Here is a 13,848-nt window from a genome sequence, read left to right on the forward strand (position 1 = left end):
TTTGCAATGGCTATGCATTTGGTGTGCCTGTAAGGCACATTTGCAGCAGTAATTCTGGCAAGTAAATAAATCTGGCTGACCATACAGAGACTGGTTCCTAGAAAAGTGTTGACACCATAACCATTATTTTCGTTTTTTTTTCTAATAGTTTTTAGAAGTCAAAATATTTTAAAATTTTAAGCACAAGATGTGTATTCACGCCGTTTTTACCATAAATTACATATGATGGCACACCAAAAACAGGCTTTTCAAAAGCGTTTTTGAAGCAACGGTGGCTGGAATAACAAATTTGTGATTGGCCTCTAATGTAACACGCTTCAGGAGTGAAATACCTCTTAAACTTTACATGTAAATTATAGCAGAATATGGATGCAAATATAGAATGCTTAAGAGCATATATTTTTCATTACATTTTGGTATTTGAAATTTAGGCAAATTAAGGTTAACTGGATTTTTAATTAGCAGAAATTACATAAACACAGTACCAGTCAAAATGTAATGTGATACATTGATTTAAAAAAAAAAAAAAAAACATTAGACCCACCTCATACAATGATATGCCTTTTCAAGGTAACCATCAGTCTCAGTGTACAGCGTACGCCTACAGTGTACTCACAGAGTGGATAAGCATCGGCTAGGTCTTCAAAATCAACAAGGGCAACCTGTCTTTTAGGTGACACAGTAACCTCATATGCTCTGAAGTGCTCATGATACCACGCACACAATATTCTTACAACAAAGCTGAAGTTGTTCTTGACAATGCACATCTAAAGAATTTCTACTAACTCAGGCAGGCCACAAGTTGAACCAGGCATCAAATGCCAATTCTGTAAGAGATTCCTTTGTTAGTTACATTTTTGGCTAGATTTATTTCATTTATCATGGGGTATTTTTGTCTGAGGCTTGCCACTACTTCCCTGTTCAATACATCTGCAGGAAGTGTGGAAACATTTGCAACTTCTAAAGAGGATTTAAAATGGGATGCATTGACATGATATGCAGTCATTTGCTGATGTTTGGTTGCTAGTGTGGTATATTCTTGAAACAATTTGCATGCCGAGCAACTTCATTAAAAAAGCTATGCTTTGCCTCAAACCTCATAGTCCAATGGTCAACTAAAGGCCCAAAACATTCAGTCATTTCAGTGTAATGTTTTGGTAAGAGTCGTGCAGGAAAAAGCTTCAAGTATCATTCTCTGTGTTCTGTGATTTTGCAGGTCAGGTAGGAAATGGTCTCTTTATTATGAATAGGGGCAACAGCAAGTTCAACAATTTCTTTTAAATCAAGCAACACAAGCCAAGCAGGCTCTGCCTCTGGTATCAAGTCTCCTATGATAAATGGAAGCAACCTCAATAAATTCCAGTTTTCATGGGCATTACCTCTGATGGTCCTTGCTGAGGCGCAAGCGTGTGGTATAATATGAGGTTTATTAGTTCTATCCCTCCACTTATATGGAAAGTTCAGCATTAATTCATTAAGTGCGTTAAGAGACAAATACTTTTTGGAAATGAATACACCAGTGCAGAGGGCAATCTCAACTGGAATAACACCCTCAAATAAGTCATGAACTATGTCAGGAGGGTAGCCCTGAGTAACATGAAAATTAGATCAATTCTTAGTGAACACACACTCTCCCTTTACACCACAAAAGATAGCTGAGTTCTCCCTTGCAAATGTAACATGTGTGTCATGTCTTTTGTCCGAATGTTAAAATGACCCAACTGAACAGCTTTCACCTGAATATCTGATCACTCACCTGTACAAAATCTGCAGAAGTAGACACCAGAAAAGCTTTCAATGAAGCCTGCAATCCCGTGGGCTCCTAAATTATCTGCAGTTACCAACTGGATTGTGCCTTTCACAAACTCTCCAAGACCTGAAACAAAAACACCATGCTTCTCTAAAATAACCAAATGCTGTTAAAGGGGCTCTGAATTTTTTTCATACCCATACACCTTTTCTTCAATAGTTTTGCATAATACAGCCAAGTAGATGGAAGAAAGAGCTGAGTGAGATCCAGGTGGTAAATTAATCAAAATCCAGTAGACACCACAAAGTTTATGAGTTCTTCTCAACATGCCAAAGGGGTTACAAACCTCAAAGTCATCAACATATAGCAATATTGATCATTTCAAATCCTCTCCAGTGAAAGACAAATTTTCTTTATGGTAAATTCCATCTCTTATTGATTTGTACTGCACTGAAATATTTTCCTGTGTCTTGTGGGTATGTATTACTTAACAGGTGCTTTAAAGAGGACAAAATAGGAATATACTGAAATGTCCTATTGGTCTTGGGACAAAGGATGTGCTCAACTGGGGAGATGTTTTTATAATACTGCTTCCTTTTGTAAGCTGTATCCAGGAGCCCTTCTTTTGCAAAGGCTTTGGCCACAGGATTGGACTTGCACACTTCCTGAGCAAGCTATTTGACTACTGACTCATCAACTTGAACACTATATTTTTTTAAGAATGTCAGACAAACTGTGAAAGGCAGTAGGAACAGATGGGGAATTTAACAAATAGTGTAATTCATGCAGTAACTCATTAATAGCTGTGGCTGGTACAAACAAAATATGTTCCAACTTCAATAGAATTGCAGCAATGATCTTCTCAGTAACTCTGGGAATATCTTCAGTACTGGAAAAACTGCATATGGCAAAATCAGTTTCAGATTCTACATCTTTGTCTGCAGCACAGGAGGCAACGTCATCAGCAACAGAACTCTCTGATTCTTGTAATTCAGTAACTAAACTGACAACCTCAGGTTTAAAATCATTTAAAGTTTGGGGATTGTGTTTCCTATTTCTGTGGGTATGAAATGTATTATAGATGTTCGTTTGATTTGGTTGTCATTTGGTTGTTTGTGATTATGATGGAAATCTTTAGAGTTGGTTAACTTGTGATTTAAGGAAGATTCAGGAGGTAAAGATGTCTTGTGCAGAAGCAATTATTGAAACTTGATTCAGGAGAACAGAACAGTAGAACACCAGTGAAACACTGTGCATTGGCACTCCAATCTTAAGCAGGGTTTTTCCTGGCTCAAATTGAGGCAGAGGTGGTACCATCCTGATTATGTGCACACGTGCATGTATACGTCGTCTTCAACTGGCTCAAGCAAACACTTTTTACAAGCAACGTATTTTGTGTTTTAGGAGTCTAATATATAATTAAGAAAATGACAATTATCATGTTAAAGCATATTTTATTAAAAAATAAATACAAATAAGAAGGTGCCCTGCTCAACAAGCTACCGTTTTTAATACACTTCTCCTTCTCTTCTGCTGCTTTATGAACAGCTGTCATCTCATGCCTTTTTAACCTGTCAAGCCTGTAGTTTGTGGACGGTTGTCTCACTAGGCCAGCAGCAATTGCCAGCTGTGTGGGGGCACAATGCTTCTGTCATAAGTATTGGCCATGCCTTCCTCGGTATGCCTGAGCCAGGTAAATTGGTTCAGCCACTGCTTATCAAAACCACTGGCTCTGTGTTTCTGAGAAGGCCTGAAAAGATGAATAAAAAATGAATCACGTAAGTTACACGTCAGCTTTGCATTAACATGGTCCTAATGACTTGGAAACTGACTGAGCGTTACCCTCGCTTCAACTCCTCGTCCTGTCCTGCACTCTGACCCTCGCCATTTACATTACGGGTATCTTCTACTTGCGCTTGTGCACTACTTTCAGACCTGACAAAATTATCACATCTCTTCAGTAACATGAATGATTACTTTTTAACTGCCTGTAACATTAATTGTCTGCACTATTTCACCTGCACTGTTGACTCTCCTCGTCGCGACCTTGCGACGAGGAGAGTCAACAAGTAGTGGTTGATTGTACCACGCTTATCAGCAACGCTAAAACATTAAAGTTACACTGATGGGATAACGTGGAAACATTTAAGAAACGGGACGTGGATGTAAAGAAAGCCAGGATGCCAATTAACACACACACACTAGTGAAGAAACCGAAACACAAAATAAAATCCTCCAGGAAGGGAATTTCGCGGCTCTTTTCTTCCTCTTTGGCAGTTTTGGCAGCGACTTCCGGTGCATTCTTGTTGATATAGCTCCACTACATCGGCGCAATGTTGCAACTGCAGTTAAAATGACATCCATCTACCACAACGCTTGTCAGAAAATACGCACGAAATTAGGCTGAGGCAGCGGCCTCGTAATTTTATATGCAGGAAAAACCCTGGTTTTGATACAGCTGTCGTACTTGACAACAAACCTGCAGACACACCTGCTAGCTTTCCACCCAAGTGAGGCAGTAGATGCAGAGAGGGACACAGAAGAGTGGCCATGATTTTAAAATTGCAGTAGACCATATTGCGATGCAATTAATTGTGCAGCCCTAGCCTGTAGTGTTGTAGTCAAGACCACCTCACCCGAGTCACGACTGAGACCAGAGCATGCCGAGACCAAGACAAAACCGAGACCAGAGCATGCCGAGACCGAGTCAAGACCGAGACTAAACCAATCAAACCTACCAAATCAAATAATAGGGATGCAAACAGCAAGACCTCAAAAAAGAGAGAAGTTTCCGAACCTCCAGAGGGGGGTACTTTTTACCACGGATCTTTTGTATTTAACAATATGTTAAATTATTATTTGTTTTAAAAATGTAAATTACTTATCAAACAGACCTAAAAATTCAACTACCGATGAATGAGCAGTAGTATGCATGAGATAACACAGATTGAATATGAACAATATGCCGAAGTGATACCTCTTCTCTGAATAGACAAGCTAAGCCAGTGTGCTGCTGTTAGCCTGGAAAGTTTATTTGCCTTTCCGTGTTAAAAATAGATTCCGTCTTATTTGGATAATTTCGCGATTCCATGATCGATAAGTTTGTTTATGGTAAAAAAAAAAAAAAAAAAAAAAAAGAAGAAGAAGAAGGGACGACAGAGCACATAAAGCTAATTAATAACGACATTAATGGCATGTTAATAGCTAGCTTTGCCAGCTTGACACTTACTTTTCCTAATGCTTCCTTTCGAGGTGACGATAAAAGTTCGACGTGGTCCCAGCCGTCTTGGTCAGCGTTATTTTACAGAGATTACACGCTGCCGAGTGCTTTCTCTTTCCAGTTGAGTTGCAAATAAATGCAGTATGTTTTGAAAAAGCAAATTTTATTATCGCTGACTTTGACGACATCTCTGCAGCCACATACGGTGCCCTCCTCTCTCCCTCGTATTCTCATCTCTGGCAGTGGCATATGTGGGGCAGCCAGGGGGCAGCGTTAACACTTTTAAAGTGACAAACTTTATTGATACATTTGAAAGAGGAAGTATGCAGTTTTAAAAAATCACTGCAGATGCGGTCTCGGCTGGTCTTGAGGAAAAATCCCGAGTCCGGCTCATCTGAGACCGAGACAAGACCGAGTAAAATTGCGGTCGATACCGAGACAAGACCAAGACCTTGAAAATGTGGTCTTGAGACTGGTCTCGAGACCAAGACCGATCTCGAGTACTACATCACTACTAGCCTGTAGTAAGAAGTTATGCCTTATGCCCTAAAATTTCAACTGAAACTGACAGTTCCAGGTTGTTTTCTAGAGGAAAGAAAAACACATTTGCATAACATTCCAGTGAATTCTGTATACATAAATGAAACAATATAGATAGATCATGGTGTTCTTTCATTCTTATTTGTTAAGCTTATTTAAAGACCATAGCCACAGGTGGGTTTTAGTGCTGCCCCTACTTCTTATAATTAATTCTTGTCATTTACATTTTCATTCTCTCTTTAAGCTATTAAAAATGTTTTTATATATTAACAAATTTTGTAATTCGGAATGTTCTTCTTTGTCTCTTTCAGGTTGAAGGACAAAACATTGATTAAAGTCGCCTTGTGGAAAAGGCTTGGATGTACAATGATAGGGGCAATGTGCAAAGGAGGGCATTAAAGAGAGTTAATGAATTGATTGAAAAGGAGCAGGATAAGGGAGGAATGGTGGATGCCAGTTTTGGGTCAAGTGTTTGTGTTGATGATTCAGAGGGATCTGAGATGCAAATTAGTGATGAGGAAAGTGATCAGGATCTGTATGTTGAGGATGAGGAAGTATATGAAGAGACTGTAGCCTCTGTTGAGGATCTGCCTGATCTTGGAGAACAGTGTAGTGAGAGTAGTGGTGATCTGCAGAGCTCACTGGCCGATTGGGCAGTTGCATTTGGTATTTCTCTCATTGCTCTGTCTGCGCTTCTCAGCATCCTTAAAATCTTCCATCCTTCTCTGCCAAAGGATGGACGAACATTGCTGAAAACAAAAACAAGCTACAACATTAACACTTTAGCTGGTGGTCTGTTCCATTATTGTGGAATTCTGAATTCTATGGGGAAAATCCTAAATAAACTGTGGTCTTCTGTGCCTGACAGACATGCCTTTAAACTGCAGTTGAACTTTGATGGTCTACCTCTTTGCAAGAGTACCAGTACACAGTTTTGGCCGATTCTTGGTCTGTTGCAAGGATACACTAAGAAACCAGTGTTGATCGAACTGTTTTGTGGTACTTCTAAGCCAAATTCATTGGCTGAGTATCTTCATAATCTGGTTCAAGAGTAAAAAATGTTGAAAAGTAGGTTTCCATTCAAGCAGAAAACCTTCTTTATAAATGTTGTCGCTGTTGTGTGTGATACTCCAGAACTCATGACAGTTTTAGACAAGCAACAGATGAAGAACACCACATCCATCACTCACCTCTTGCAGATGTTGGCATTAACATGATCGCTTGCTTCCCATTCAAATATATGCACATGGTTTGCCTGGGTGTAATGAGGCGTCTCTTAGATTTGTGGATCGGCACCACTGGCCCCTTTCGCTGTCACATTTCGTCTAGTCTAGCTTACATGGTTTCAGACAGACTTCATGAATTTCTTAGGAAAATTTAAAAAATTGGTTTGGGGGCCATGCAATCCATGGAGTCAGGTGATACACAGATTATCAGAGATGGGAAGTGGCAGCTACAGTCCTGATGTTAACGAGGCATCTCCTAAAGTGGATAAAGAGCATACAGATGGGCCTGTGCCAGAGTGCTTATCACAGCAAGTTCGTCAATTAAAGTGCTCACTATTGATGATATAGTTGTGAAGTCCAAAGAGAGAGATTCTTGTATCAAAATTGATAACAAGTTGGTTTTAGTCCAAAACATAGTTGAGGATAAAGGAATAGTGTACATTGTGGGCAATGAATATAAACAGGTGGAACACTTCTTTAAGTATCCAACTGACTCAAAAGAGTTGGGAATTTATGTGGTTTCTAGCCTCTCCACCAATCTCAAGTGTTTCATGATTGGAAAGAAGCTGTAGAAGTATGTGAGATTACCATTCCAAAACAAATTTGTTGTTGTTCCACTCCTGCACTGAGACTAATAACCCTTATCTTGTATTTTAGTTGGCTATGGAATAGATAAGTTGATTAAGGATTAGGAATTTATGTGGTGATTGCCTCTCTGCAGATGTTTCATATTGTTGTCTTTGACAACTCAAATGAGGTTGAAGTTGTGCCTTCAGTCTGGATAAAAAAAAAAAGGAGAGTTCTTGTGGCCTACAAATAAAACTGATGTGGCAAAGCTGTAAAATCCCAAGAATGTCCGGGAGACGGATGGAAGCCCTATAGGGCCAGAATTATTTTCAAATCACACAAGTTAAATTCTGTGACCTCTACCTTTTTTAAATTGAACTAACAGTATGTCATGTGTTACTTAAAATGTTTTTGTTTTTTGGTATTATTTTTCCAGATGACTACAATGAAGCTAGGCTCAAACTACCTCAAGCTGTTGAACACACCGACCTTGGAAGTGATGGCAACGATTCACGAATTAAATTTAAAAGAAAAAGAATGTAGGTTTTGTGGTTGTTGTTTTTTTTTTTTTTTTTGTATTATTAATCTTTCATGCATAACACTGCAAATGATTAAATGTGTTGTTAGACCCAAGAACATTCTTTTCCCTGGGGAAGAGGATGAAGACGATGAGATGGAAAACACCCTGAAAATAACAAAGCCAAAAAAAAGGCTAAGAAGCTTCAACGCTCTTAAATTCTAATGCATTTTGTCACAGCAGATAAAGTACTAAGATTTGGTTTGTACTTCTCAACAGACTGGATTCATTGCCCAAAGTTCTGAAGATCCTTAGGCAGCACAACACTCCTGCATTAGACCCAGGGAAGCAGAACAGCCCCAAGCTCCTCCCAAGTGGCCACAGCAGTCCTGACCTCTTCCCAAGTGATGGCGACACTCCTGACCTCCACCCAAGTGGCCACAGCACACCTGACCTCCACCTAAGTAGACACAGCACTCCTGAGCCACACCAAAGTCAGCACTCCAGCACTACCAAGTTTCCTTCAAGCTCGCACTCCAGCAGTGAGAGCAGTACACCGAGGCACACCAGCAGTGAGAGCCATACACCGAGACACGCCAGCGCCAAGATGCGTCCACTGAGGCACACCAGCACTGAGAGCCGTTTTCCAAGGCACGACAGCACTGAGATCCATATTCTGAGGCACGCCAGCACCGAGTATGTCCACCCAAATGAGAAAATGTGATTTAAGGTAAAAAATACTGGGTCTCAAAGGTGGGGCGGACATTCGTGAGTGTGTTTGGAGGATCATGCACGCAACGATCATAAACTCCTTGGCGAAGAATATTAACATGAGAGGAATAAATGGAAAGATTGGCTTCCAGCGCCTACAGATATGAGATGTTGTGCTTGTTAAGTTGACCTTCATGCCAATAGCGTCATCCATATGTTTAAGAGTTATTGATATTTGGGTTCTTAGAGAAGGAGAGATTGAAAATGGGAGGATAAGATGAGGAAAAAGGAAGAGGAAGAGAAGGGGAGTGGAAAGGAGGGGTAATAAGGAAAGGGGAGGAGAAAGGAAATGGTGCAGGAAAAAAGGAGAGGGAAGGACAGGAAGAAGGGATCAGGAGAGGAGGGTGGAGGAAGAGAGAGATAGGTGAGGTGACAAGCAGAGTAAAAAACATGATTTATCTTTTATTGGAATAGATACAGTGGCTAGGACTCAGTTTTGTTTATTTAGAGAAAATTGATTTGGGTAGTGGAAATTAAGAATGGCCGTGCATTGTATCACATGGAGCCACACATGATTAAAAAATAAGTAGTCATATGTCTTCCTTGGGTCCATACTCAGCCACCACAGAACCTGGGATGGGACATAAGACTGTATTTATTTTTAAACTGTGTGTGGCTCTGTGCGATACAACACTCAGATATGCTTTCTCCTGGAGCCATATCAGAACCTGGTAGGAGGATGGTTACAGCTCATTACTGGACTGATCTGCAAAATTACAGTCCCTATGTGTAGATGTCACACCAGAATGTCAATAGGGCCTGGGCTCTGTTTTAGTGTAATTGTACAGTAGCCACATTAGGTGGTTATACAAAAACTGAATTTCCTGTGTGTATGTATGTTTTAGCTGCTGTCAGGTGTAATTGTCTGATATCTGGGGCCACAGACCAAGAAATCGATTCCACCGTCAAAAGATGGCTGCATCTGGCCCCAGATAGAAATGTCCTGCCACAGGAGACAGAGGATGAAGAGAAAAGAGTGTGAAGAGAGAACAACTGGCTAATGGAATGAAACGTCGCACAGATGTTCAGGAGTTGTCTGCAGAGTCCAACTGGTTTGTGGACTGAAACATGGCACAGATGTTCAGGAGTTCTGTGCAGAGTCCAACTGGTTTGTGGTCTGACAAATGGCACAGACGTTCAGGAGTTGTGTGCAGCAGAGTCCAACTGGTTTGTGGACTGAAACATCGCACAGACGTTCAGGAGATCTGTGCAGAGTCCAACTGGTTTGTGGACTGAAACATCGCACAGACGTTCAGGAGATCTGTGCAGAGTACAACTGGTTTGTGGACTTAAACTCTTTTTTTCATATTCATTCATTACACATACAGTGCTGATGGGGGAGGAGGGGAAGGAGGAGGTGAAAGGACATGAGAAGCAGGGAGGAGAGGAGGGGAGTGAGGGACTGCAAGAAAGATTATCTGTAGGGGTGTAAATCACAAGTTTCATCATGATATGATATATCGATTCTTTGGAGAACGATACGATATATGCTTATCACAACGTCTGCTACAATACGATTTTGATTCAAATCGGGCCTGCGATCGATATGAGGTGAAGTAAACATCAGAGATGCTTGCTACAAGCTACAACTAGGACCTACGCTAACTGATGCAGATCTTCCGAGATAGAACTCCCTGACCCTCCACTTTGTTGGAACCCTTCCACATCATCAGCAGGTATCTCAGGATCACAGGTGTTTCGCCCCTTAACCTGAACACCTCTCCTGAGTGGGGCAGCAAAGGCTGGCTAGCCTTCACCAGCAGAGGGGTTCCAACTGTGGGCTCTTTTCAGCCACAGCCATCTTGAGCTGGACTCGGCTGCTGAAGCAATGTCCCTGGTGGCTTTCTTCACCAGATTAGGTTCCAGCCCAAAACTCTGAAGGAAGTAGTTCACCGATTTTGCTGGGAAACCGTGGCAGCTGACTTCAATGGGGTAGCTGATTGCATGCCACCCCTTTAACGCAGCTTCATTGACCAGGTCCTGGTATTTGGCTTTTGCCAAACAGCTATGAAAGCCATTACTAAAACTGTGTTTTTGATGTGATTGCAGGTGAGATAAGTACACAAGCACCATATAGGGTCAGGTCAAATTCCCCTCTCTGCTCCCAGTGACTTGTTTTATGTTGTTTAATACGTGTTGATGATTTATATGAGAGTCGATAAAGCAGCTAACTGATGCTAGCGTCAGGCACTAATGTAGCCATACAGTCACGTTAGTGGCGGGACGTTATTGTTTTGAATGTCGACATTACTGTTTTGAATGTCATGTTCAGAGGATGTTAGGATACAGAATTCCAGTAAAATACTGTGTTTAACTTAGATTAATATGTTGTTAGTGAACACGGGTGCCCATTTTATATTGTTTATCCTTGCCAGGCGAATTTATTTTTATTTCTTTACATTGTTTTTTAAATGGATCTGAGTCATAGCTATGGTAGAAGCCTGAAGTAGCCTAGTCATAATGGGGTTTATTGGATTAAACTGAATCTCGGTAGAAGCCGGAAGTCGACTAGTCATAACAAAAATGGCTGTGAAGACAACAGCTACAAAAGCCATTACTAAAACTGTGATGTGATTTTTGATGTGATTGCAGAAGAATAAAATCATCTGGCACCTGGTTGTCATGAATCTCATTCAGTGTGTAACACAAGCTATTTAATAAGAAAAATAAATATAGACTTGTTGTACTCATCGTTCTTTTGGAGTTGTAGTTCAGTTTTTGTGGAAAAAGCTGGTCAATTTCAAAATAAAGGCATGTCTGGATGACGATATGGATCGATATTTTCACTTTGCAGCGATGACATTGGATCGTTGACCATTGAAGCGATATACTGATCCATATCGATGTATCGTTACACCCCTAATTGTCTGATAAATGTGTTTTGTATTGATGTAATAAATATTTGTTCATAATACTGTCATCACTGAGGCATTTTTTTTAGTCTGGGCCAAATATGGCAAGTGTGTATTAAAGAAGTGGCTTGGTTAAGGTTTCGTTGAGGTTGACATCTGGAACCAGTGCTGAAACTTGTCTGGTCCAACACAGGGCCAGAAGAGGGCCAGCTATGGTCATACATGTGGCTGAGATATGGCTATGTCATGGGCCATATGTGGCCCATTTCTGGCAACCAGATTTGGACCACCTGTGGACCGTAATTCATTGCGGTATGTGGGCCGAGTGTAAGTGAGATGTGTGGCCCACCACTGGGCCAGACCAATTTTGCTATGTGGGTGCATGGCCTCACTGTGGACATCTATCAAGGTGGAAGTAGGGTGAGCTCGGACGAATTGTGTAAGTTCTCTGCGTAGGGAACAATCAGACACATGTTGGACAAATTGATCTTGGAGTAACACATCCTTATGTAACAGGCCATTAGGAGCCTTTTTGACAACTTTATCCATTAAACACATTAATGCATGAGAAAATTCTTGGAGTGTTTCTCCCTCTTGTTGCTTCCTGGAATAAAAATCTTCCTGCAGAGACACATATGACTTAGTACACCCATACCCATGACCTCTTGATGAAATGATTTATAAAGATTGTTGTGGACCGGGTAACAGCGCTGAATGGTGAAGAGCATCCAGTTATGTTCATAGGCACAGGTATGCAAGTAGCATGTGTACAACATTCACACTGATAGAGAGTTAAGGATTTTCACTTTTGGCTCATTCTTGGTCCCTTTCTCCCTCAGACTCCGGCTGGCTGCAGAAAGCTGTGAAGTTGAATGTAGAGGATGGCCGGGTGATGGAAGAGCTGCAGCTGTTTGAGGCTCCCCACCCCATCAACTTTCTCCAGCTGTCCTCCTCCACTGTAAGGCTGATCACAACACACAAACACACTGCACTGACTGATTCATAAAGGATGCAAACTGACTGACATGATGGCTTGTTGCACTATTCTTCTTTGTGCTGATGAAATTTTCTGTGTATGAAAACAGAAAAAGTAGCCCGTCTACTAAGGCGTTGCTTACACTCTTTTCAGTGTGAATTTTATCATTCGATCATGCCAGGACACAGTAACTATGAAGTCTGTATGCTCTGAGATCAGATCTTGCTTGAATTTGGATAGACCAAACGCAAGCAAGACATGTGTGGACAGCATGTGGGCACAATGCAGACAATTTATCAATACACGTGTTGTGTTTCTACAGGGCCAGCTTTACACTGTAATCAACGATGTGATCGTACAGCTGAATGCCAGGGACTGTAGCTGCTACAAGTTCTGTTTGGACTGTGTCCTGGCCCGAGACCCATACTGTGGTTGGGACATGGTCCAACAGCAGTGTACATCTATTGCTAGCTTGCAGTCTGGATCCGTGTATAAGCTCTGAGCTTCTTGTATTTCCAACAACTCCTTCTGTAATGTGTCCTTTTACTCTGTCGTCTTCTCATTCAGGATATTGCTGATGGAGATGTGAGCATGTGCCCAGAGTCTGATAGTAAGTTGAATATTCACTTACATACATTTTTCAGCTTAAGATATACCTGTAAACTCAAGATGAAACATTCTTGAAGTGGACTCACTGAGTCTGTGTTTGTGTTTCCGCAGTCATACTCAACACAAGGCCATTCAACATCCCCCTCACCGTCAGTATCTCCCAGCTCCTCCCGTGCTCTTTGGACAGCAATCTGCCTGTGTCCTGGTGGTACTATGGCCGCATCATCCCCCCCGGCCCCCTCCACAGTGTACTCAAGCAGGGTCTGCTCATTGAGAAGCCCACCAAAGCAAACGCTGGCCTCTATTCCTGTCATACTATGGAGACAGTCAAAGGCAAACCATATTACAAGATGGTGGTCCAGTATTTCCTGCAGGTTCAGGAGGACCAGAACTTGATCTACCTGATAGTGCCTTTGGTTACCGCCATGTTCCTCTCCTCGTGTTGGTCATGTTCGCTGCATGTGTCACAGGAACGGTGCGGCTCGTCATTACATCAGCAACAGCCGTCACTGCATAATCAACATCGACGTTAACACAGAGTGTGGCTAAGCTGAAGAGGAGGAGTTGGTGGCAGAAAATGAGGATACATTCAGCTGCAGCAACAACTATATGGTCATCGAAATTCCGGAGTAATCACACACGCCTGTCTTTTTTTCCTGTCTCTGTCTCTGTTGTATTTCTCTCTGCGTTTTTCTGTCTCCTTCAGTTTTACTCTTTTTCTGTGAGTGTCTGCATCTGTCTTTCTCGCTCTTTCTCTCTGTCTGTCTCTTTTTGTCTCTCTTTGCTCAGACATGACTGGTTGACTGCAAGAGCTGCCAGT

The sequence above is a fragment of the Myripristis murdjan genome, chromosome 5 (assembly GCF_902150065.1).
Source record: "Myripristis murdjan chromosome 5, fMyrMur1.1, whole genome shotgun sequence".
Lineage (NCBI taxonomy): Eukaryota > Metazoa > Chordata > Actinopteri > Holocentriformes > Holocentridae > Myripristis > Myripristis murdjan.